At 36.4% G+C, this 25288-nt stretch overlaps 1 long non-coding RNA gene across 3 annotated transcripts in view; it reads left to right on the top strand.

Annotated features, from left to right (window-relative positions):
* LOC143441389 (uncharacterized) overlaps positions 1-25288 on the top strand; it is a 140305-nt gene that overhangs the window by 26163 nt on the left and 88854 nt on the right. Inside the window, exons 5-6 of one of the 3 annotated variants that reach the window (XR_013108733.1) lie at positions 11007-11526; positions 16121-18007. The exons of 1 other annotated variant lie outside the window; for it this stretch is intronic. This is a non-coding gene — a long non-coding RNA (uncharacterized LOC143441389). Of the gene's footprint in view, positions 1-11006; positions 13745-16120; positions 18008-25288 lie in introns of those variants that run through there. One more of the 3 variants, XR_013108732.1, reaches the window with a different exon arrangement.

Below are 25288 nucleotides of genomic sequence, written 5' to 3' on the forward strand. Positions count from 1 at the left end.
TATACAGGGAGGGATCTATGGTTCAAGATACATATATAGCAGAAGACAGCATTGTCTGACATCAGTGGGAAGGGAGGTCCTTGGTCCTGTGTAGGTTTGATGCCCCAGTGTATGGAGTGGTGGGGCAATAGAGGGTAAGGGAGCACCCTCACAGAGGCAAAAGAGAGGGAGAATGTGGGATCAGGGGTTTGTGGAGAGGTAACCAGGAAGGGGGATATCATTTGAGATGCAAACTAATTGAATAATTAATAAAAAAAATAAGTGATTGGAGAATTGCTTATAGTTTTAGAGTGTTACTCCATGGTCATCATTGCAGAATCATATAGGGATAGTGCTGGAGCAGTAGCTGAGAATTTACATGTTAGTCTGCAGGCATTGCACAGAAAGAGTGAGTAGAAGGGAGAAAGAAAGGGAGATGAAGGGAGACTAGGCCTGGCATAGGCTTTTGAAACATCAAAGCCCTAGTGACAAACTTCCTCCAGCAAGAGTACAATTCCAACAAGGCCACACCTTCTAATCATTTCCAGACACAGTTCCACCAAGTAAGTATCAAGAATTCAAACATATGATCTTACGTGGATATTCAAATTCAAAACACCAAAGGTCTACACATACACCCCACATATGTTAGTGATGTATGTAGTTTTACTTCTGGTTAAAAAGACTTTCTGATCCAGTAGGATCGATCAGGTTTACACATATTTATTCATATTTCAAAATGTTTGGAACTCATATTTCCAGGTTTAACAATTTTCTGTCTGGAATTTATAATTCCAGGTTTAACTATTTTAATCACATACACATTTAATATGATAGTTTCAAGTGGTTCAATTTAATATAATAATATAAAATTATCATATGGTAAGTATGTTTTAGATATTATATGTTAGATCTGTTATCTTAATTAAAACTTTTAAATCATAAAAATAGAAATTAAATATAAGTTAAACTAAATAGGTGTCATCACATGCCAAATAAATAGTCAGATTTGGATGTAATCTAGTCATGCATCCACTCAAAGTTTATTTTTTCAAGCACTAACTGTGTCAGAAGTGTAATATATTTCCAGTCTTATAATTTTTAAAATAGCATGGCAAATACTACAAATTTAGGAAACAATATAGTTTCCTAATTATTTTCAGACAAACATCTCCACTCTTTATATGCTCAGTGTATACACAACGTTTTCTAGGAGATTTACTCAGACAAATATCTAGAAGTTTCGAAACATCTGATTCACATTTTTGCTTGAAATATTTTGCTAATTTATGGATAAATTTATTCTATGTACTTATAAAGCAACAAGTTTTCTTAGACACACAATTCCATGTATATTCTAGAAAACACTGATTAAAAATACATGGCTAGGAATGGGTTTTCTCTCTTGATATTATTGGCCAGAGAGATCTCACATACTGCCAAACATAACTGGCTATTGGCTGCCTTTTAGAAATTGAGAGCAATACTCTATTGCTGGACATTATATACTTGAGTCAAAGAGTATAATGACATCAAGCTGGTACTGTGCTAGAAGCTATACACCTACTGGTTTGCTTTTATAGTGCTGAATGGTGCTGTGTATCCTTCCAGAGAAGAAACTTATCATCAGTCTTATACAGCTGTTTTATTGAGCTACATTAATTGACTGGTAATACATTCCCACTAGTGCAATAGTACTGCAAAAATGATGGGAGAAAACACCATTTTATAGTTGGACTTAACACATGATCCACAAAATGAAGCCAATACCTAACACCATTTTTTGGCCAAGAACCTAAGGCTAGTGATGTCATAGTTCCTGAAAGAGAATACACTGCTACTACTTTGCTGAATGGATTCATAGAGACATTTTTTTTCCTGTTCTTCTTTCATACAATACCTCCCTACCATGGTTTTCCCTCCCTCCTCTCAACCCAGTTTCACCTTACATCCCTACTCCCTCAGATCCACTCCTCCACTATTTTCTTTAACAAAAGATCAAGTCTCCCAGTGATATAAACTGAACAGCATAATATGGTACAATAAGAATTGGCAAAAACCCTCATATCTAAACTGGGCTAGGCAACCAAGTAGGAGCAGTGGTAAAAGTCAGAGACAGTTCTACTCCCATTGCTAAAAGTCCTAGAAAAATACCAAGCTAGCAACCATAACATATCTGCAGAAGAACTGGCATAGACTCATGCAGGCTCTGTGGTTGCTGCTTCCATCTCTGTGAGCCCCTATGATTCCTGCTTGGTTGATTCTGTGGGCTGTGTTCTTATGATGTCCTAGACCCCTCTGGCTCCTACAATTCTTCCTCTTATTGCTCCACCCATTTCCAAGCTCCAAGGGGAGGGGCTTAGTAAAGATCTCCAATTTGGGCTCTCTGCTTATACCCATAGATTAGCGCAGCTTCAACCCCTATCAGAATAGCTTCTCTTTGAAGTAGATGGTTTTATTGCAGAGATCCTCAACTAGCCAAGTGCAGAGAAGAAGAACCTGTAGAATGCTCAGCCCTAAATGGAGCGCTCATACTGCATCATCTGCTCCCAAGGCTCAGTTATGACTAAAGGTAGAAAACATAATGATAGTTAGATTCAAAGGTGCTGAATAAGTACAAGAAAACAGTGTCCTCTGGAAACAAGGGCAGCTGCACAAAGAGATTCACAATCGTTTTGACAGTATACAAAAATCCCTAGAAATCTGAATACAGGCCAGTTCCTAGCAGAAAGATGGGAGATAAGGATAACGTCCTGCCACAGCCAAAGAGCTATTTCCAATTAATTATTAGCTGGCAAGAGAAGGGCAGCAAGTTCTTTAGGAGATTTGCCACTGATAAGTCAAGCATATTCCAGTGGAAAGATCTATAAATGAATATGTGGTTAGTACAGATTAGAATGAATAGCTGTTCAAAAATGTGTGGGGAAATATAAATTTGGGTGTGTAGGGAATCAGGGATAGATATAGTCCAACTTGAGAAGAGAGAAAATATGATAAAATACTTATACAAAATTTTCAAATAACTAGTAAATTTTTATTACAATGTTCAGTTGGTAAAGTTTTTATCAAGCAAGCATGAGGACCTTAATTTTATCCTTAGAGCCCATTTAAAAACCCTAGTATAGTTTCACAAGCCATCAATTCCAGTACTCAAGAGATAAAAGTGCCATTAGAGCTTGGTGTCCAGTCCATAGAATGTCAACGGTAATCCCCAAGTCCCAGTGAAAGACTCGCAAAAATCAAACTGCATAGTGTTTAAGAAATTATAATCAAGTTTTTTCTCTGATCTCTACTCATCATCTCACTGGAACACATGTATGCATGCACACACACCTGTATACACACCCACACAGATGTAGACATTCCAAAAAATTTACCATTTAATTCAAATTATTTGACTCTACATATCAACCAAAAATAAATCTATGTTCTCTGTGTGTCCTAAGACTTTCATAGAAGTCTTTGAATGTTATTTTTTAATCCATGGGGATGGGTTCTATATGTGGCTTTAATAAAGCATTTTTCTAGAAATTGGAAACTAAGTTCAAAGCCCAAATCTAATGAGATTTGTGAAATTTATAACATGAGATTGTACAACCATCTGGCCCTGAGGATATTTCTGCATATAGGAATTAATAACATTTTTTTTAATTTAGGTAATAGATAAATCTGTTTCATGAGCCCATCACCGATTCCCAACCTTGCCTGCAGTTCTGTTGATCCTAAATAATATTTTAGAGCTGTTGTAAAGTTATTGTTGTTCCAAAGCAATCTGGAAATACTAAGTTCTTATGCCAGGAAATGGGTCAAACTGCAATCTCTTCATGTTACTGTTTTGATTTCAGAAATAGCTCTGTCCTTTGCACATTTGGAGCTTGTATATTTTGCTCCTCTATTGGATTTCTTTATAGCTGCCATTCTGCTGTTTCAATGAAAACTTTATTAAAGATCTACTTTTAATTAACCTCCCTGGCACCAGAACCTTTTTCCCAGCTTCGGTCCATTTTTGGCCTCTCAGAACAGTCTCACATTTCTCCTTAAATAGCTTTTGTGTAGTGTCTTCTAATGGCTATTAAGCAATAGTACTGCATTCCCTTGGCTGACAAAGACCACAGAGTATGCAATCCAGATTCAGAAATGTCTTCTTTGGATCTCAGCTCTGCCATCATCTGGGCAAATTCAATTCTTTTTACTGACAGTGTCATTGGTGAAATGCAGACCTCATTGGGCTATAAAAAGAAGTTTACTCTGCACACTCTACCATGTGCCTACAATACCCAGAGCACAGCAGTATGTTTACTATGTTTATTCATGATGTGCTATTCTCTTTTAATCTTTCCGTTTTCTCACTATGCTAATGACATAAATGAAACAATTCTTTCATTGTCTTGTTTTATAATTCCCCTTAGTAGAAACTATATATTTATGGTGTATAATACAGTGTCTTGACCTCTGATGACAGTATAGAAATATTAAATCTATTCAATGAATACATACATTTCTACACACATTTATCATTCTTGTTTGATCAACACACTTCGTAAATTATCCCTTTGCCAAGACTATTTGAATCTTTTTACCCATTGACTACTATCTTCCTTTTCCCTGTTACTTACCTCATACCCCACCAGGCAAACGATACTCCATGATTATCTAAAGGCAACATTTTTCTATTACATATGTAAAGATCATACTTCATTTTTTTTCTTGTAGGCATAATAATTCACCAAACAGTAGGTTCTCCAAGTTCATGAGAGGTGTTGCAAATGACAACATACTTTATTCTTTTGAAAGGCTATATAATATTCCATGGGGTATGACGATGGCACACTTCTGTTGACATACAGAGCTTATTGCTTTATACTTTGACTTTTGCTAATAGTTCTTTAATAAGTATGGGATGGATCACAACTTCAGTATCTTTGGCAATACACCCAGAAGTGTGATTGCTGGATCATGTGGTGGTTCTGTATTTAGTATTCCAGGTCAATTAAATACTACTATCTTAAGAAGGAACATGTGTAACATGGTAGATTCCCATAAAAAGCACCCAAGCGTTCTTTCTTTGTGAATTGTGGCCAAAGTTTATCTCTTGTGTTTTGATGTTTTAATAAGAGCCATTAGAATATTATTTATTGTTTCATTTAAGGGCTGCTCAGAGTCAAATTATCTTTATTATAATTCTTAAGAGGCAAATCCATTTCTCATACTATTTCTCTGACACTGGACTAAGTAAGCATGTATGTGGATTCCATGAGTTTCTATCATGTAATATCAGTATTTGTGACTTCCCATTTGCTTCTATATTTACAATGCTGTGAGAACTGTAAGATAAGGATTCAGAGTTCAATATGGATGGCAAGCATCTTAAAATAATGAGCCAATCCACTTCTTAGGCAAAAAAATAAATCAACTCACCTTGCTTTTCCTTTTAACAAATAGGATAATAAAACTGTTGACCTATACCCATCTTTATATACTATGCCTGTGGTGGTAGATATTTGTATATTTGCCATATATCTGTAGAATTAAAAACATATTACTAGGGCCTAGGCTAAAAAATCAAAACAAGAAAATGAGTAAATATTCAACCTGAATCTTTGTTTCCAAGGAAACTCAGATCTAGTCAAGAAAATCATATATATTCTCCATGAAAAGTATAAGCCCAAGACAGCAATCTGATGGTTTTGAGGAAATAATTTTCCTCAACTGCAGAAAAAATGTATATAATATCTAGAAATTGTCACAAAGGTTTTGTATTATTTGAGTTAGCTGGGAGGCCACCTTGACTAAATGAATGTTCTTGGGGTTCTGCTAGTACAGCAAGTACATGCTGTTTCTTATATGACAGACCACTGTAGAGGCAGCTGTTAACCAGTGGTGCAAGGGACCACAGTTTATGAGAATATGAAACTCTCTTAGCCATGCTTTCTGACAAGTCAAGAAATATTCTCTTGTGCTTGCTTTGTTCCCCAGCCAAATGTTTTGAGCATGTGGCTCTCAGGTACTGTTGGTAGACTGTCATTGAATGGATTGCTTAACAAACTAACTTCTAGTATGTGCCTTTATAGAAAATAAGAGTCCCAGAGAAGATTGTTCTCTTGTGTGTTTCCTAGATCTTACACTTACTTATTTTCAGAAAACATAGTAAACTCAGTGAGTCTCACTGAAGCTGATTTTCCAGCAAATTATTTGCACAAACATTTGTGGTTTGTCATAGTGTGAATGTAGGTGTGTTCACCGAAGCTCACTTAAAGTAACCAGTGAGCATGGTGGAACATGATGTCTGACTTACGCAGGACAACTTATGGTTATTATGAGGCTCTATGAGGAATACACTTTGAAAACAATTATAGATGGAAAAGCCTTATGAGTAAATAAGAATGCTTCAAAAGAGCAATCAAGTGTGAAAAGAAGAGTGGTTGGTTGTGAAAGAAAGGAAACTTTATGTTAGATGTTCTTGGGTAGGATGGGATTGGATAAAGCTAAGAACTTTGATGACTTTGCAAATAGAGAGCTTTCAGGGAAACCCTGGGTGATAGCTTCTAAGGAAAGAGATCAGTTTTAAGAAAACATACTAAGAACTAAAATCTGCTTGGGAAGAAATCCCAATGAAAGAGGTTCATCTTCACTTGGTAGGGACATAGTTTTATAATTAAATGATATATTCTCATATTGACCTCTGAAATAATTTTATGTTTATAACACATACTAAAAAATTGAAAGGCTTCATAACAAAATTTTATTTTACTAAATAGCTGTCAGATACCAGCATTCATTTGCAAAGTTGAATTATTTATACACACAATTTACAACAGACAGTAATTAAGTCTGCATGTGAGCTTTGTTGTGATAGTTGTTTCCATGGTATAGTGATAGTGTTTTAAATTTTTAGTGCTTCCCATTAAGTTAGGTGGGCTTAATTTTCATGTGTGTGTTTTCTACCTCACATTTTAAGTTATTTTTCAAATCACTCAATGGGCAAACTAATTTGGCAGACTTAAATATGATAATTGATAAGTTGACTGATATTTATACGCAATTAGCTCTTTTATTCAGTAGCATGATTACATAAAAACCCTTATTAATTATTTCCCGAAATTTTGATAAAAGAATTACACTATAGAATTCAAAGTTTTGAGTGGAATCTGTTGTAGGCTTAGGTATTCATCGTAGGAGTCCTTTTCTTGCCTCCAAACTGGAGGATAACTTAAAGGATTTTTTTCAGACAAAGTACGAGATTTAAATACTAGACTAGAAGAAACTCTGTAAATTCTGTTTACTGTTAATTTCATTTACTGTTTATAGGCTTGCTTATTTATTTTTTCCTCCTGTCTTTTCTCTCCTTATTTATTAGGACATACCTAGGACAGTTCCAAGAAATTATATGCACTCATGATACTAATGTATGCTGGAAAAAACTATCCCATAGTGTACACTTTGTTAAGCTGCTCGAAAGGGTACCTGCTATAAGGCAGAGATCTACAGATGAGTCACGAATTTGTTATCCTTCAGATCCTAGTTTTCAATGCTGCCTCTTTTTTTTAATCAGAAAAGAGGAGATCAGGCTTTGCATTAATTAGATTAAAATCCAGCTCTGGCATTTTAGCTATGAGATCATGAGCCAGTTGGTTATATTCTCCATTCTTGATTTCTCTCATCTTTAAAATGAGGGTGATAACATTTCCAGTGTTGAGATAAACGTACACGAAATGAGTCCATATATAGTGCCTAGTTCAGAGACTTTAATTTAGAAGCACCCAGCAGAAAATTCATCGTAAAACAAGGTTTAAGATGAAGACATATGGGTGCCTGATTCTATAGCTTTGTTCTATTTGTATCCATATGCGAAATTCACACTTGGAAAGATGGGCTCATAGCCTTCTTTAGGCTTCTTTAGCCTATTTACAAGCTAGAAATGTGCCACAAAGACTTTGATATTTTCATAGATGTGTACGTTTATCAACACTTTAAAACTCATCAAAAACAAACCAGATCTTCATGTAGATTGTAGGCAAATTAAACTGTTATATCTAAAAGCATTTATACTTCCAATAGCATGTCAAACCTTTGCCTTTTCTCTTTGTAAATATTTTAGAAGTAATCTTGAGCATCCTAGTATGTAGTTTGTGGTGAAAGGCCTTTCCAGCAGTATTTGAAAAACAGTTATGTTGCCATTTGAAGACTCCATCTTAACTAATCATGCTTGGTTTAAAGTAGTAATGCTGACGTGTGTAGAATAAAATATTTATAGAACCTCAGAATGTGTATTGACCTTGACAAACTTTAGCATGTGTTCTTTGATAATCCAGGGTTCCTGGTAATGGCGAAAGGACCTGTATACTAAGGAGTTCTCTGCTTTAGCTCTAAACCCCTTTGACTATTCTTTCTTATGAAAGCACAGCATATTAAAGTGATTCCATAAATCACAAATAAACATCTGATCTCAGATTGCTCTAGGAAAATGGAATGGGTACATCCCCAGTTTTGACACTGTTGTAGTTATCCTATGGCCAAATTCATAGCTTTGGAAGATTTAGCCCAGAATATTGGGATGATTATTTCACTATGTGAAGTTGATTAGGTTACGGGGCAGGGGGCACATTCACGAGTTAAACCTTAAAAAAAAATAAGAGTAATAGTAAGAATAAAGTCACATGTACTTGAAGTTATTATACATATTTTTGCAACATGATATTTTTGGGTTTAGAAGCATAGGTATAATGTTAACTTCCCAACTGGAGTCCATCTGCAGGAGACAGGAAACACTGATGATAATGAATTGTTGTAATGAGACTTTTCATAGATGAGTCTTCCGAGCCTATTTTAGACAACCACAGGCTTAAGATTGTTCCCATAGCATCCTCTAGCCCCAGAGAGTTCTAGCTGAAGCATTCCTACTCAGCTGTGCAAAGGCAATTACTTATCCCTAAACCAGCCCCCTCAAGTTAAACCTTTGCATGAACATAATGAATGACAAAGTAGTTTGAATCATGCATGGCACATCTGTGGAACTTGAGGAAAGTTTGCCACAATATAGCACAGACAAGGCCAACCAACCTCCGTGAATAAAAGCGATTTTACCTTCAGCTGAAATGATCTCAGTGAACAGCTGCCAGGTGAGTTCAGCAAACGTGGGTGTGAGGCTGCTAAAAACATCACCACAGCTGAGGACAGATTCATTTGTATTTATTTATTTATTTCTGCCACAGGGAAAGGTGGAGGAAAGGCAAGCATACATTGCAGAGTAATTTATTGAACCAATGAAAATGTCATGAAAACACTTCAAAATTGGGCTGTGTGGGAGACAAACATGACTTTAGATTTTGGGATAGGCTCAACATTCAGTTCTGACAGAGGCAAATGACAAGTTGTTCACAAAACTTAAAATAGCTAGATGAAGAATATAAGTTACACACATATTAAAATAAAAATTTCTAAGATGGTTAATTAACAGGGTATTTGAGTTACACATCTCCCCCTTTGATGGAAGAAATATGTCCATGTATGGTATGTGTGTGTGTGTGTGTGTGTGTGTCTGTGTGCCCACGCGTGCGTGAGTGCATACACTCTAGTAATATAAAGCCCATTGGGGTTCTTAGTGATTTTTATAATTTTGAACACACAACAAGAAATAAATATAGAACTACAAATAATTGTATAACATATCTCGTCTGAAGCCCTTAGTCTAGAAAAAAAGAAAACAAGGTCCCCCCACACCTGAGAAAGAAACAAGTTCACCTGTGAAAGATCCTCTGCAAAAAGGGAGGAAAAAAACATGACACAGATCGAGCCAATTAAAATGACTTTTTTGGTCAGTATGGTGATTTTGGTAAATTCTTTGTGTTCCTTGCTTCTTGTAAATTCTGCTGTCTCACTGTATCATAAATATATTGGTTATTCACTCAAAGAAAAACCTACCTTGGATTTCACACCCTTTTATATTCTTTCATAATAGTTTAGAATTTAAAGTCCTCTTTAATTTTGTCTTCTTAGTCTAATGATCTAATATGTTATTATTTTACATGAAACATAGATATTATAAAAACATTAAGTTGTAATATGAATATGGTTAAAGTTAAAATAAATAACACATAATAATGGGCTTTATTGAGAGTTTAGAACACTTGGTGTATTCTATTAAAATTATATGCGTACTTACATATGTATAATATAGATCTAAAATCCTCATGGCAACTCTATGATTTGAAATTTTGGGTTTATTTTTAAATGTTTTATTATCATGCATTTATTATACATAATAAGGTATTGAATTGTGTCTTTTCATGCATGAACATAATGTATTTTGATCATATTCACACTCATCCTCCTCTTTTGTGATCCCTCTAAGGCACAATTAGGTTTAGTCACTCGGCCATAGAGATGGACACTCACCCATTCCTTTATTAAAGGTGTTTTAACACTCAATCCTGTCAGCTAGTTGGCTCTATTATTTCTCAAGTGTTAGTTAATCTTACAAAAGAAGAAACTGAGATAAAATGTAAATGAGTGTACAAAACTACAAAGCCAGGACATGATAGGATTGGGAGATGATATTGGTCTGTGTTCTACTGTAATGATAACCATCATAAGCTCCTTTGAGGAATTGGGTACTGTGAAAGAGGAGAGACAGCCTGAATGCAAAGCAAGAAATATTTGACAGTGGTGAGACAGACCAGAAGAAACCAATTCTGCCTGACAATATTTGACTAGGGGCTAAGCATATGATATACTATTAGAAATTTTAAGTTAGTGATGTCCTTGCTGGAACCACCTTTTTCTTTAACTATCCAGTTAAGGGCAAGCCATATGGTTACTTGCTGGAGAGCTGACTGATCTTCTCCATGTTTCTGTATCCCTTGAGTAAGGATTTGTCAGCTAAGCAGCCCTACTTTGGTAACTGGCCAGAATGTCATCACAGCAGGCCAGTGCTCTCTAACATTCCTTGATTGCTCTGATGAAACTTGATTCTGGCTGTGAGCCCCATTGTCACTAACACTGCTGCTGCCTCCACATTTCTTCTTCAGGATGTCTTGCTCTAGTAATGGCTTCTCAGAACAACTTATAACCACTTTGGAGAATTCTTCTGATCAAGCAAGCCCCATTGAATTCTAGATTACTCTGATCACTTGACACCTCTTTTTACTCAGAAGAAGAGAAACCTGAGACTGGTTCATCAAACAAGTTCTGTTTCTGGTAGTATGAAAAGGCATCTACAAGTAAGGATGTGATTAGTAGAGCTATAATCTGAGCATATGTGGAGTGCACTTTTCTATAAGGCTGGTTTCCCAGTCTTATCAAGTCAGGGTGACAGCTATCTTTTTCTCCTGTATTCCGATTTAAGTTTTGTGATGTTAACACCAGAAAAGCTTTCTCTTGCATGGCCTGTCAGTGTCTATTTGTAATCTTCATCATGGAAGAGTGATGATGTGATTGTTCAAAGAGCAAAACAGCTCCTGGAGCCTTTAGCTGCAGCATGATGGTGACTTGTTCCGGAGAATATCCAGGAAGAGAAAACTAGAGGGCTGAGCCATAAGAATGTGAGAGGTACAAACTTTGATCTATTAAAAAAAATGTCTTAGGGATGCTCAAATTACTAAAAGACCAGGGACCTAAATTCTGAACTTTCAAGACCTCTTAACCTACCTTCTGATGTATGGGCTGCTTGCACTCAATGACTAGAGCAAGAAGAATCTGACCTGAGTATCTAGAGTTATAAATTTCTGTTTGAAAAACATTGCTTGGGGCCCAAAACCTTTGGCTTTGAAAGCTGAGATCCTGTACTTTCTCGAGCACATAGAACTATGGCCCTCCTGTGTTTTAAGGTAGATATCATAAATCTTTAGTTCTCAGGGTCTAGAGCCATAGTCTTTAGGCTACAGCACTCTGGCCACTGGCTATTTGGACTATGGGGGGGCCAACACTAAAGGAGGTTATTTTTGCCTGTGTATGGCTTTCATTGAATATGGTTAAAAGAACCTTTAGTCGACCATTGCGACAATTAGGCTTCACAGGAAGTTTTTAGAAGCAATTCCCTTAGATAATATGTTTCTGGCTTTAGAGTTTCAAGTTGTGAAGCAACTCCACATTTGCTGTTATAGGATTGAGAAGGCATGGAGCCTCACGGCATAGATGTCAAGTTGACGTTATCTCTGTGTTTAATAGTCCAGGATTTCTGTATTAATTGCACATTTTCACCCCCTAGGAAGTTTCACAGATACCCACATTCACAGATTTTGGATGGAGACATGCTCATTATAAGAAAAACAAGGTTTCTTTTATCTTAAAATTGCCAGTGAGGGTTATTTGACTCAGAAAATGTTCGTTGATTATCTTCCCAGTATATCTATTTATATGTATCCAAGGCCTTCATGTCAAATCCCAGATGCTGTAATCCAGGTGTAGCCCCACACAGCAGATGAGGCAGACACAACATTTCACATTTATCTTAACTCTGTTGTTTCCAAGGAAACAGTACTGTGAAGGAGTAGACACTGAGTTTTCAATGATATATCATCATAGCCTGCTACTTAGTTTTACACATAGTTACGCACACCAAGTGCAATACTGAGAAAAGTACTAGAATCTAGTAATTATTCTAAAATGATGAAGAATGAGAATATGTGTCAATAGATGGGTATATCCATGAGTACTACCTGTCCCAGGATGATCACTTGATAGTAACTAATTTCAAAGGAACAATGTATAAATGAGATAACAGAAAACAAGTGGCATTTCAGACCTAGCAGTTACCTAGCAGTGGGTATTTTCACAAAATATTGGTTTTTATTGTTGAATATATTAACTCTGAATATGAAAACCAATACTATATAGGTTCTGGGCATTCAGAAAACAAGAATAAACAATAATAATAACAAAAGCCACTCATAATGGATCATAATAAGCAATTATAAAATCTAGGAAATGTTTTTCTGTATTCTTTTAAGATCATCATTATTGATCAACAAAATATTCAACTTTCCAGGTAAAATTGAAATATTATTGACAATTTTTTACTCTTCTAATACATTACTTTATAGATTTAAAGTTATTTACAGCCTGCTACAGTGGTATACACCTTTAATTCCAACACTTAGAGGCAGAGACCAGCAAATTTCTGTGAATTCAAGGGTAGACTGATCTATCTAGCAGGCCAGCCATGGATATGTAATATGATCCTTTCTCAAAAAATAAAGTTAGTTACTTATTCATTCACCCATCAAACCATAATTAGATTTCTTTGATGTTACTGGCACTGTGCTAGCCCCAGTTTCTAAACTGTCCTGAGTCCTGCTGTCATGGGGGCTTGCTGACTAGTAGGGGAATAGGAATTAAAAACCAATCATGACTAGAATAATATATGAAGTTACAAAGGTCAAAATATTTTTTGGTAGAGGTTAGGGGGTATACAGAAATTTCGATAAGATTTGGATTAGTCAGTGTGGCCAAAGAGAGGTTTCCCGAAGGAGTGTAGTACCACCATATGGTGGTATGTGGGTTAGCTGTCTGGGAGAAAGATACTGTGGAAAGAATTCCAGAGTTTAGAATAGAATACATAAAACATCTTGTTGGAGAAAAGTAAATATGACACATTTGCTAACATTCTGTCAAAAAATGTAGTATGGTTTGTATGTATTTCTCCAAAGATCGTAATGCATTTGTATGTAACATTCTTTTAAATTTTAGTTTGTATTTAATTAACGATGTATTTTGTTCATTTATAATGAGCTATGCTAATTTCTGAACATAAAATTATCAACATTGACACCTTTTGCTTCTTGAAGTTAAAATTTTAATGGAAAATCTAATATGATAATGATAACTTCAGGGCACTCATAAATACAAGGCATATGATCTAAGGCTAGCTACATAAACTTCAAAGAAAGATTTCTTTTGAGATATGATTGCAGATTAAACACCAGGCAACAAGAAAGTCCCCAAATTTCTTTCATAGGCTTAAGCAGATCCCTGTTCCCACGATCAGCACTCATAGAAATAACAGTTCAAGCATTGCACATTGAATGTTTTCAGATATTGTTAGTTTGGTAGATTTAATGTCAGACTAATAACCTTAGTCTCAAGAAAGATGTTTCCTGGCTTTCTCTGTGGATATTTAGCTACAATTGTCCTAGGTAGTGAGGCACACTGATACACACACACACACACACACACACACACACACACACACACACACACATATATATATATATATATATACACTGATACATATATATATATATATGATAGGAAAACATGTTTAGAGACTGAGAAAGTCATACTTTAAGAAACACATTTTAATCCACATAATATATCTTAACCACAGTTACCGCAACCATTTATTTTAGAGTTGTTGAGTGACTGACTGCTGGTTAGAGACTGAGCCAAGAGTAGGACACTTGGTATGACATTATAAATGTCTCACTTCCCAAAAAGAAAGAGCAGTCCCTTTGGCAAAAATACTGTTGATTGGGTCTTTCCTTAGATTGCTTAGAAACTGAAGCTTCTAGCAGGATGTTAGAAAGGATTTGCTGGAATCAACTTTGGTGAGATTTTTCTTGGGAGAAATTTTACAGCATATTTAATCAGGCGATCAAGAAAGAACAGCTGTTTGTGTATGAAGCATCAGCAAAGCTGCTAAGATTTATATAATCTTTAGTGTTCAACAGATTGTTGGCATTTATCAGACAGTCAGTATATGCATATGTTCATATGCAGTCATGTATGCTACCTTTCCACTGCCTCCAGAGAGGGACTTCCTAAGAGGGAGAGGCTTTGAAAAGAAATAAGAGAACTTGCCAGAAAGATACTAACTAGATGATGGGATTCTTGGAAATCTGGGGTAGTAAACTTTGTACAACAGAAGGCAATTATAATCCCAGCACTTGTGGTGATGAGACATGGGGGTGGCCAACTTCAAGATAAGCTTTTGGTATTTTGGCTAGTTCTAGGAAATCCTGGTTTACATAGAGAGATCCTGTCTCAAAATGCCTTTTAAAGGTCAATAATCATAGTGCCCACCTATAATAGTAAAGCTAATTATTTGGTTATACTGTATGGAGATCGATATTTTTAACAAAAGCAGAACATGGATCATTTCTTTAACAGTACTCAAAGTAAAAAATTTAGTGAGCAAAATTTTTACATGTCATCTTCTCCTTATCATCAGCAGGCCATTCATTTAAAACTCAAAGCTGGGGCTGAGTAGATGCATCAATCTGAAAAATGCTCATTGCCAATCATGGAGAACTGAGTTTAGATATCCATTATCCATACAAAAGCCTTAATCTGGAATCTCAGTACAGGTGAGGCAGAGATAAGACAGATTTCTGGGGCTATTAGGCCAGCTAGTTCAGACAAATTGGTGAATTCTGGGTTCAGCCAAAGCCTGTACTAATAAAATAGGGAGAGGATACATGACTCTGATTTCTGGCTGACACACATGTGTATGCATGCACATATATCTGAACATTTACACACACAGGTACCAAATGCATACAGAAAGAGAAAAAGGAATTGATCATTGTCAGTGGCCCAAAGCTTTAAATTCCTCAAGTAAAACAACTAATATTCCAACCCAAAGAGAATCTGGAGAAAGACAGACCTGAAAGAGGTTTCTCAAAGTATCCAAGACACCACTACACTTTTAAGAACATAAGTTTGGACTTTTAAATAAATCTTATTGTTTTTTCTGTCTGGTTATTGGAAAATAGTATAGAGTAAAGAAACTCAGCTACCTGATTAATTTACCACAACATTTCTATTAAAGATAATGTATTTACAAATAGTGCAAACATGGGGTGCTATTTGTAATAGGTAGGGTCCTGGTTCTTCCTCCCAGACACATGCTCCCAGAAATAAGACTCAGACTCAAAATATATTTACAAATACCTTGACCATATAGCTAGACTCTTCTCAGACTAGATCATATTTAAGGTAACCCATTTATTTTTAGCTTTCATTCTTCCATTTGGCTCTATCTGTATGCATCTTATTGCATGCTGATTCCTATTTAAGCTCATGGATGATAAGAGAAGCACAGAGTAAATTTAGAGTACAAACTAGTCACCAAAACCATTCCTGTCACATACAGCTGTTTTTAATTACTATTATTTTTATATTGTATTTCTTGTTTCTCTTTCAGCATCTGTTTCTAGGAAGAAATAATGTATGTTCTAATCAGAAATGGCCTGTGATAGGTTCATGTAGAACAGACACTCTAATTTGGGGAAACGTTGTGTGATTCTAACTTGCACATTCTTTCTTTCTTCCTATTTTTACCCTTTCCAATTTTGGATTGCACCTTAGCCTTCTTTTGAGGGTATGTTAGTGGGTGAAGAGGAAAATGTCAGCACTCCAATGGAGAGTGAGCTCTGGCTGCTTCCCTAACAAGCATGGACTTTCTCTTTGCCTTGCATTTTCCTTTGGCTTCTACTTTCTTCCACTTCCTGGTTCATCATCTTCATCTTCTTTGTCAACCACTCAATTTGATTCATTTCTCTTCTTCTGGACAATGATGCTTCAGACTAGACTTAGCCCAGTAGAGAAAATTGCCATGTTAAAAAAAGGGGGGTTGTTTTGTTGTTGTGTTTTTGTTGTTGTCTTGATATTTTTCTGTTATAATTTGACCATTTAGAGATAGTGTTTTCTAGCCATTTATTTGAATATATCTTCACATTGGGGGAAAAATAAGTGAATTTTTATAGCTTAGACTAATTATTTTGAAACATCCTAGGGAAGATACCCTACTGTGAATAGGAAAAGAAATAGTTGCAAGTATACTTTTTGGCTATTTTATTGGATTCTTATATCTACTACCTTCTCCATTCCAATCCATTGCAAACCCCTAACACTAGGTTGGCAAAAAGAAGGTTAGATGGGAAATGGGACATAGATCACTGTAGATTACTTCCTGCTGGTTAAAAGTGGAGAGTTCCTTGGGGCGAGTCCAGACTTTAGTGTCAGGGTATCTCCAGTCAGCAACCAGCAACCAGCAACCAGTAACCAGCAACCAGCAACCAGCAACCAGCAACCAGCAACCAGCAACCAGCAACCAGCAACCAGCAACCAGCAACCAGCAACCAGCAACCAGCAACCAGCAACCAGCAACCAGCAACCAGCAACCAGCAAACAGCAAACAGCAAACAGCAACCAGCAAACAGCAAACAGCAAACAGCAAACAGCAAACAGCAGCAAACAGCAAACAGCAGCAAACAGCAATCCAGCAAACAGCAAACTAGAATTCCAGCAATCCAGCAATCCAGCAAAAAGCAAAAGCAGCAGCAGGGACCAGCATCATCTGCTGCCTCTCTTGGGCCTCTAGTATTTCTATACCTTCTCAGGAATTCTCAGAATTCATAACATAAATGATCTTCAGCTGGCAGAATCATGCCCCTGCCATGACAATTACAATATAATTACACTTATAAATGATAACAAATCATAATTAGCTGCTGTAGACAATCTAATACAGCCCCAAAAACCCACACCTGGGATTAAAACAAAAACATAGTCACATAATATAGCTTGGTTTTATTTATTTATTTTTTGAAACCAAAATCATCACTACAAAAAGTGGCATTCTCATTGAAAATTTAGCAAGAGAAGCCTTGAGCTCCTTGCCAGGTCACTGATTACAGTGACATATATAATGGCTGAAAAGTGACAGAGAGGTGGTGGCCAGAGCCTGTACTTCTACCTACACTGAATACAACATTGTAGTTCAATCTTATATTTTTCTTTATGAACATATTTTTCTTGTTCCCTTTTTTGGTATAATTTTTCCAGTATTAATAATGAAGGATGGTGTCTGGAAAATGTGCTAAGTCTTCATGCAAAGATAGTTGCTAGTTTATTCACAAGAGTCCCTGTAACATTATGTAACACATATAATTCTCCCCCTAGGTCTTTAGATCAGTTATTTCTTCTACCTGGCAAGTTGCTTTACTGTATTATCATGTGTTATATATGCTTCTCATCTTCTGAAATCCAAAACTTTCTTACCAGTAATATAGTATCCCATGACTTTGAACACCTATTATTTACTACCATACCGGTTGGAGCTATATAGGAGGATTATGTGGATGCATTTGTACATATGTGCTCAAGCATGTACAGGCCAGAAGAAAATTTCAATTGCCATCCTTCAAGCCCCTGTTTGCCTATCTTGTTTGGGAGATAGGAGCTACCAATCTCTACATTTTCATCGTAGGATTAAAGCATATGCCACTGTGCTGTCTTCTTTTTATAGGACTTCTAGGGGTGAACCTGGGTCATCTTGCAAACCATTTTATTGTCTAAGCTATTTTTCTAAATTTTGCTCTGTTTCATTTTTATTTTTTATCTTCTTCTAAGAGACAAAAATTTATCACCTACTTTGTTCACCGCTGTATTCTTAGCACACAGATGACTGCTGTGAACTTTACAAGTGCTCAATAAATATAAGGTGAAATAATTAGTGATTAACAATTGAGGAAAATGTCATTTACTATTCAATAAGCAAAAATAAATTTCCTGCACTCAATTTATTTCTTAAATGTATTGTGGTAAAGTTTGATAAAATATGTAAGTTGTACCAAATAAGAAGCTTGAAATCATTTGGGGAATACTATCTTCTGTAAGAAGTTTAAATATATATTCAACTTTTCCCTGTCAATAATTATATTATGCTAGTTAAATGAATGACCTTTATTTTATAAGCAATTAAAAATAGTAAATGGAAATTATATAAGGCACTGATACTTTATTAAAACTTCATTGTTCAATCTAGTCATAGTTTGACCAATAAGAAAAAAAGAAGGATGAAAAGAAACATGATATTATCATGCAACCAACTAGGGGAAACAGCCTAGTTATACAGGGCTAAAAAGATAAAATTACCAACGTATCTTTCAGTTTTAAGTGCCTTGGCAAGTTTTCTTAAATTGCAAAGCAAGTATCTTGATAAGTTTATTTTAAAGATGTGGTAATGGTAGTGATTAATCTCTTCCTTCCCATTGTCCCATAGTACTTGTTATGGGCCTTTACTGAAACACTTAACAATCTATCTTGAATTAGATGCCTATGGGAAGTTCCTTCTCAATAAATAGATTCACATCCTGGAAAATGAAAGGAGCTGAACTCAGTAACAATAGGTCTCTTCTCTTTTCTTCTCCTCTCCTCTCCTCTCCTCTCCTCTCCTCTCCTCTCCTCTCTTCTCTTCTTGTTATCATTTGAGAATTTTACACTTGTGTGTGTGTGTGTGTGTGTGTGTGTGTGTGTGTAGTAGTAGTAGTAGTAGTAGTAGTAGTAGTAGTAGTAGTAGTAGGTTGGAAGAGAGGGAGGAAGGAGGGAGGGGGAGAGAGAGAGAGAGAGAGAGAGAGAGAGAGAGAGAGAGAGAGAAACTCCTTTAGTCACAGAAATGTAGAATCAAGCACAGCATTTTAATTTATTTCCTACCTTACAAAAGGATCAGTCCGTGCCCATATGAACACCTGATTTTTGATGAAGAAGCCTAAAATGCATAATGGAAAAATAAAGCATTTTCCACAAGTGGTACTGGTCTAACTGGATGTCTGCATGTAGAGAAATACAAATAGAACCATATTTATCACATTGCAAAAAACTCAAGTTCAATTGGGTAAAACACCTCAACATAATACCAGACACAATAAGCCTGTTAGAACAGAAATTGAGAATAGCACTGGCAGCAGACCTCTGCCCAGTCTGCTCTTGTGTGGACCCTGGATTCCGCCCCAGACATTCTGGAAGGTCAACTCAACCCAGAGCCGCAGAGGAACAACTGAACTCAGAGCGTAAGACAACATATCCTGAGATATCCTAGAGGAGCCACTACACTCAGATCAGTGGGCACCTTATCCTGTGACATCCTAGAGGAGACACTGCACCCAGAACAGCAGATACTTAGCTGGTCTGCTACCTTGGAGGCACCATATCCTGAGGCATCCTAGAGGTACCACTGTACTCAGTGCAGATGGAGAAGATCACAGAGACATCTGGACCCAAGGAGATCAGACACAAGCTAGATAACTGGAAAGGCAGGCTTCAGTCAGAGACAGCAAGTACAGGCAGCACTAGAGTTAACCAGATGGTAAAAGGCAAGCGCAAGAATGTAAGCAACAGAATCTAAAGTTACATGGCATCATCAGAACCCAGTTCCCCCATCATAGCAAGCCTTGAACACCCCATCACACCAGAAAAGCAGGATTCAGAATTAAAATCACTTCTCATGACAATGATAGAGGACATTAAGAAAGACATAAATAACACTCTCAAAGAACTTAAGGAGAACACTGATAGAAAGATAGAAACCCTTAAATAGGAAACACAAAAATCTCTTAAGGAATTGCAAGAAAACACAACCAAACAGGCGAAGGAATTAAACAAAAACATCCAAGATCTAAAAATGGAAGTAGAAACAATAAAGAAATCACAAAGGGAGACTACCCTGGAGATAGAAAACCTAAAAAAAAGATCAGGAGTCATAGACACAAGTATCACTAACAGAATACAAGAGATAGAAGAGAGAATTTCATGCGCAGAAGATACCATGGAAAACATAGACAAAATGGTCAAAGAAAATGTGAAATGTAAAAAGGTCCTAACACAAAACATCCAGGAAATCCAGGATACAATGAGAACAACCTAAGGATAATAGGTATAGATGAAGGTGAAGACTCCCACCTTAAAGGGCCAGTAAATATCTTCAACAAAACTATAGAGGAAAACTTCCTTAAGCTAAAAAAAGAGATGTCCTTAAATATACAAGAAGCCTACAGAACTCCAAATAGACTGGACCAAAAATGAAACAACTCCCATCACATAATAATCAAAACATCAAATATACAAAACAAAGAGAAGATACTAAAAGCAGTAAGGGAAAAGGGCAAAGGAACATATAAAGGCAGACCTATAAGAATTACACCAGATTTCTCACCAGAGACTATAAAAGCCAGAAGATCCTGGACTGATATCATATAGGCCCTAAGAGAACACAAATGCCAGCCCAGACTACTATACCTAGAAAAACTCTCAATCAATATTGATGGAGAAACCAAAATATTCCATGACAAATCCAAATTTACACAATATCTTACCACAAATCCAGCACTTCAAAGCATAATTGGTGGAAAACTCAAACACAAGGAAGGAAACTACAACCTAGAAAAAGCAAGAAAGTAATCTTCTAACAACCCTAAAATAAGGTAGCTATACAAACATCTCCACTTCCAATAACAAAAATAACAGGAAACAACACTCATTTTTCTTTAATATCTCTTAATATCAATGGACTCAATTCTCCAATAAAAAGACATAGACTATCAGACTGGATACATAAACAGGACCCAACATTTTGCTGCATACAGGAAACACAACTTTGTGAAAAAGACAGACACTACCTCAGAATAAAAGATAGGAAAACAATCTTCCAAGCAAATGGCCCCAAGAAACAAGCTGGAGTAGTGATTCTAATATCAAATAAAATAGTTTTTCAACCAAAAGTAATCCAAAAAGATAAAGAAGGACACTTCATATTCATCAAAAGAAAAATGTACCAAGAGGAACTCGGAATTCTGAATATCTATGCCCCAAATGCAAGGGCACCCATATACATAAAAGAAACTTTACTAAAGCTTAAAACATACATTGCTCCTTACACAATAATAGTAGGAGATTTCAACACCCAACTCTTAGCTATGGACAGATCATGGAAACAGAAACTAAACCGAGACACAATGAAACTAACAGATGTTATGAACCAATTGGACTTAACTGACATCTATAGAACATTTCATCCTAAAAAAAAGAATATACCTTCTTCTCAGCACCTTATGGTACCTTCCAAAATAGACCATATAATTGGTCACAAAACAGGTCTCAGCAGATACAAAAAGATTGAAATAATCCCTTTTACCCTATCAGACCACCATGAACTAAGGCTCGTCTTTGATATGACCAAAAACAATGGAAAGCCCACATACAGGTGGAAACTGAACAATGCTCTACTCAATGATAACTTGGTCAAGGAAGAAATAAAGAAAGAAATTAAAGACTTCATAGATTTAAATGAAAATGAGGACACATCATATCAAAACTTGTGGGACTCCCTGAAAGCAGTACTAAGAGGAAAAATCATAGCTCTAAGTGCCCACAAAAAGAAAATGGAAAGAGCATACATTAACAACTTGACAGCACACCTGAAAGCGTTAGAACAAAAGAAGCTAATATACCCAAGAGGAGAAGAAAGCAGGAAATAATCAAACTCAGGGATGAAATCAACCAAGTTGAAACAGAAAGAACTATACAAAATATCAACAAAACCAGGACCTGGTTCTTTGAGAAAATCAACAAGATAGACAAACCCTTAGCCAGACTAACCAAAGGGCTCAGAGACAGTATTCAAATTAATAAAATCAGAACTGAAAAGGGACACATTACAACAGAAACAGAGGAAATTAAAAAAATCGTCAGACTACTACAAAGGCCTATACTCAACAAAATTGGAAAATCTGGATTAAATGGACAATTTTCTAGTTAGATACCAGGTACCAAAGTTAAACGAGGAGCAGATAAATCATCTAAACAGTCGCAAAACTCCTAAAGAAATAGAAACAGTCATTAAAAATCTCCCCACCAAAAAATGTCCGGAGTCAGATGGTTTTAGTGCAGAATTCTTTCAGACCTTCAAGGAAGACCTAATACCAATCCTCTTCAAGCTATTCCATCGAATAGAAACAGAAGGAACACTACCCAATTCGTTCTATGAAGCTACCATTAGACTCATACCTAAACCACAGAAAGACCCAACAAAGAAAGAGAACTACAGACCAATCTCTCTTATGAATATTGATGCAAAAATACTCAATAAAATTCTTGCAAACCGAATCCAAGAACACATCAATCATCCATCATGATCAAGTAGGCTTTATCTCAGGAATGCAGGGATGGTTCAATATTTGGAAATCCATCAATGTAATCCACTACATAAATAAACTCAAAGGAAAAAACCACATGGTCATCTCACTAGACACTGAGAAAGCATTTGACAAAATTCAACATCCCTTCATGTTAGCAGTCTTGGAAATATCAGGAATTCAAGGCCCATACCTAAACATAGTAAAAGCAATATACAGCAAACCAGTAGCCAACATCAAACTAAATGGAGAGAAACTTGAAGCAATCCCACTAAGATCAGGGACTAGACAAAGCTGCCACTCTCACCTTACCTATTTAATATAGTACTGGAAGTCATAGCTAGAGGAATTAGACAACAAAAGGCAGTCAAAGGGATACAAATAGGAAAGGAAGAAGTCAAAATTTCACTATTTGCAGATGATATGATAGTATACTTAAGTGACCCTAAAACTTCCATCAGAGAACTCCTAAACCTGATAAACAACTTTAGCAACATGGCTGGATATAAAATCAACTCAAACAAATCAGTAGCCTTCCTCTACTCAAAGGATAAACAGGCTGAGAAAGAAATTAGGGAAATGACACCCTTCACAATAGCCACAAATAAAATATCTTGGAGTGAATCTAACCAAGCAAGTGAAAGATCTGTATGACAAGAACTTCAAGTCTCTGAAGAAAGAAATCGAAGAAGATCTCAGAAGATGGAAAGATCTCCCATGCTCCTGGATTGGCAGGAATAACTTAGTAAAAATGGACATCCTGCCAAAAGCAATCTACAGATTCAATGCAATACCCATCAAAATTCCAAATCAATTCTTCATAGAGATAGAAAGAGCAATTTACAAATTTATTTGGAATAACAAAAAACCTAGGATAGATGAAAATTGTTCTCAACAATAAAAGAACCTCTGGGGGAATCACCATCCCTGACCTCAAACTATACTACAGAGCAGTACTGATAAAAACTGCATGGTATTGGTACAGAGACAGGCAGGAAGATCAATGGAATAGAATTGAAGACCTAGAAACGAACCCACATCCCTGTGGTCACTTGATCTTTGACAAGGGAGCTAAAACCATCCAGTGGAAAAAGGTCAGCATTTTCAACAAGTGGTGCTGGCTCAACTGGAGGTCAACATGTAGAAGAATGCAAATTAATCCATTCTTATCCCCTTGTACAAAGCTCAACTCCAAGTGGATAAAGGACCTTTACATAAAGCCAGATACACTGAAACTAATAGAAGAGAAGTTGGAGAAGACCCTTGAATACCTAGGCACAAGGGAAAAGTTCCTGAACAGAACACCAATGGCTTATGCTCTAAGACAAATGGGACCTCATCAAATTGCAAAGCTTCTGTAAGGCAAAGGACACTGTCAATAAGACACAATGGCAACCAACAGATTGGGAAAAGATCATTACCAATCCTACATCTGATAGAGGGCTAATATCAAATATATACAAAGAACTCAAGAAATTAGACGCCAAACAACAAAATAACCCCTTTAACAATTGAGGTACAGAGCTAAACAAAAAAATTCTTAACTGAGGAAACACGAATGTCTGAGAAGCACCTTAAGAAATGCTCAACATCCTTAGTCATCAGGGAAATGCAAATAAAAACAACATTGAGATACCACCTCACACCAGTCAGAATGGCTAAGATCAAAAATTCAGGTGATAGTAGATGCTGGCAAGGATGTGGAGAAAGAGGAACACTCCTTCACTGGTGGGGTTGCAAGCTGGTACAACCACTCTGGAAGTCAGTCTGGCGGTTCCTCAGAAAATTGGACATAGCACTACCTGAGGACTCAGCTATACCACTCCTGGGCATATACCCAGAAAATTCCCCAACATATAACAAAGACATATGCTCCACTATGGTCATAGCAGCCTTATTTATAATAGCCAGAAGCTGGAAAGAACCCAGATGCCCTTCAACAGAGGAATGGATTCAAAAAATGTGGTACATTTACACAATGGAATATTACTCAGCTATTAAAAATAGTGAATTCGAGAAATTCTTAGGTAAATGGATGGAACTAGATAATATCATCCTGAGTGAGGTATCCCAATCACAAAAGAACACACATGGTATTTACTCACTGTTAAGCGGATATTAGCCCAAAAGTTTGAAATAAGAAACATTCAACTAACAGACCACATGAAGCTCGTGAAGAAGGAAGAACAAGTGTGGATGCCTAGGTCTTTCTTAGAAGGAGTAACTAAACACCTAAGGGAGCAAATATGGAGACAAAGTATGGGACAGAAACTGAAGGAGAGGTTGTATGGAGACCATTCCACCTGGGTATTCATTCCATGTGCTGTCACCAAAAATAGATGCTGATGTGGATGACAGGAAGGGAATGCTGCAGCAGCATGATAAGGCTGTCTCCTTAG

Source organism: Arvicanthis niloticus, chromosome 2 (genome assembly GCF_011762505.2).
Source record: "Arvicanthis niloticus isolate mArvNil1 chromosome 2, mArvNil1.pat.X, whole genome shotgun sequence".
NCBI lineage: Eukaryota > Metazoa > Chordata > Mammalia > Rodentia > Muridae > Arvicanthis > Arvicanthis niloticus.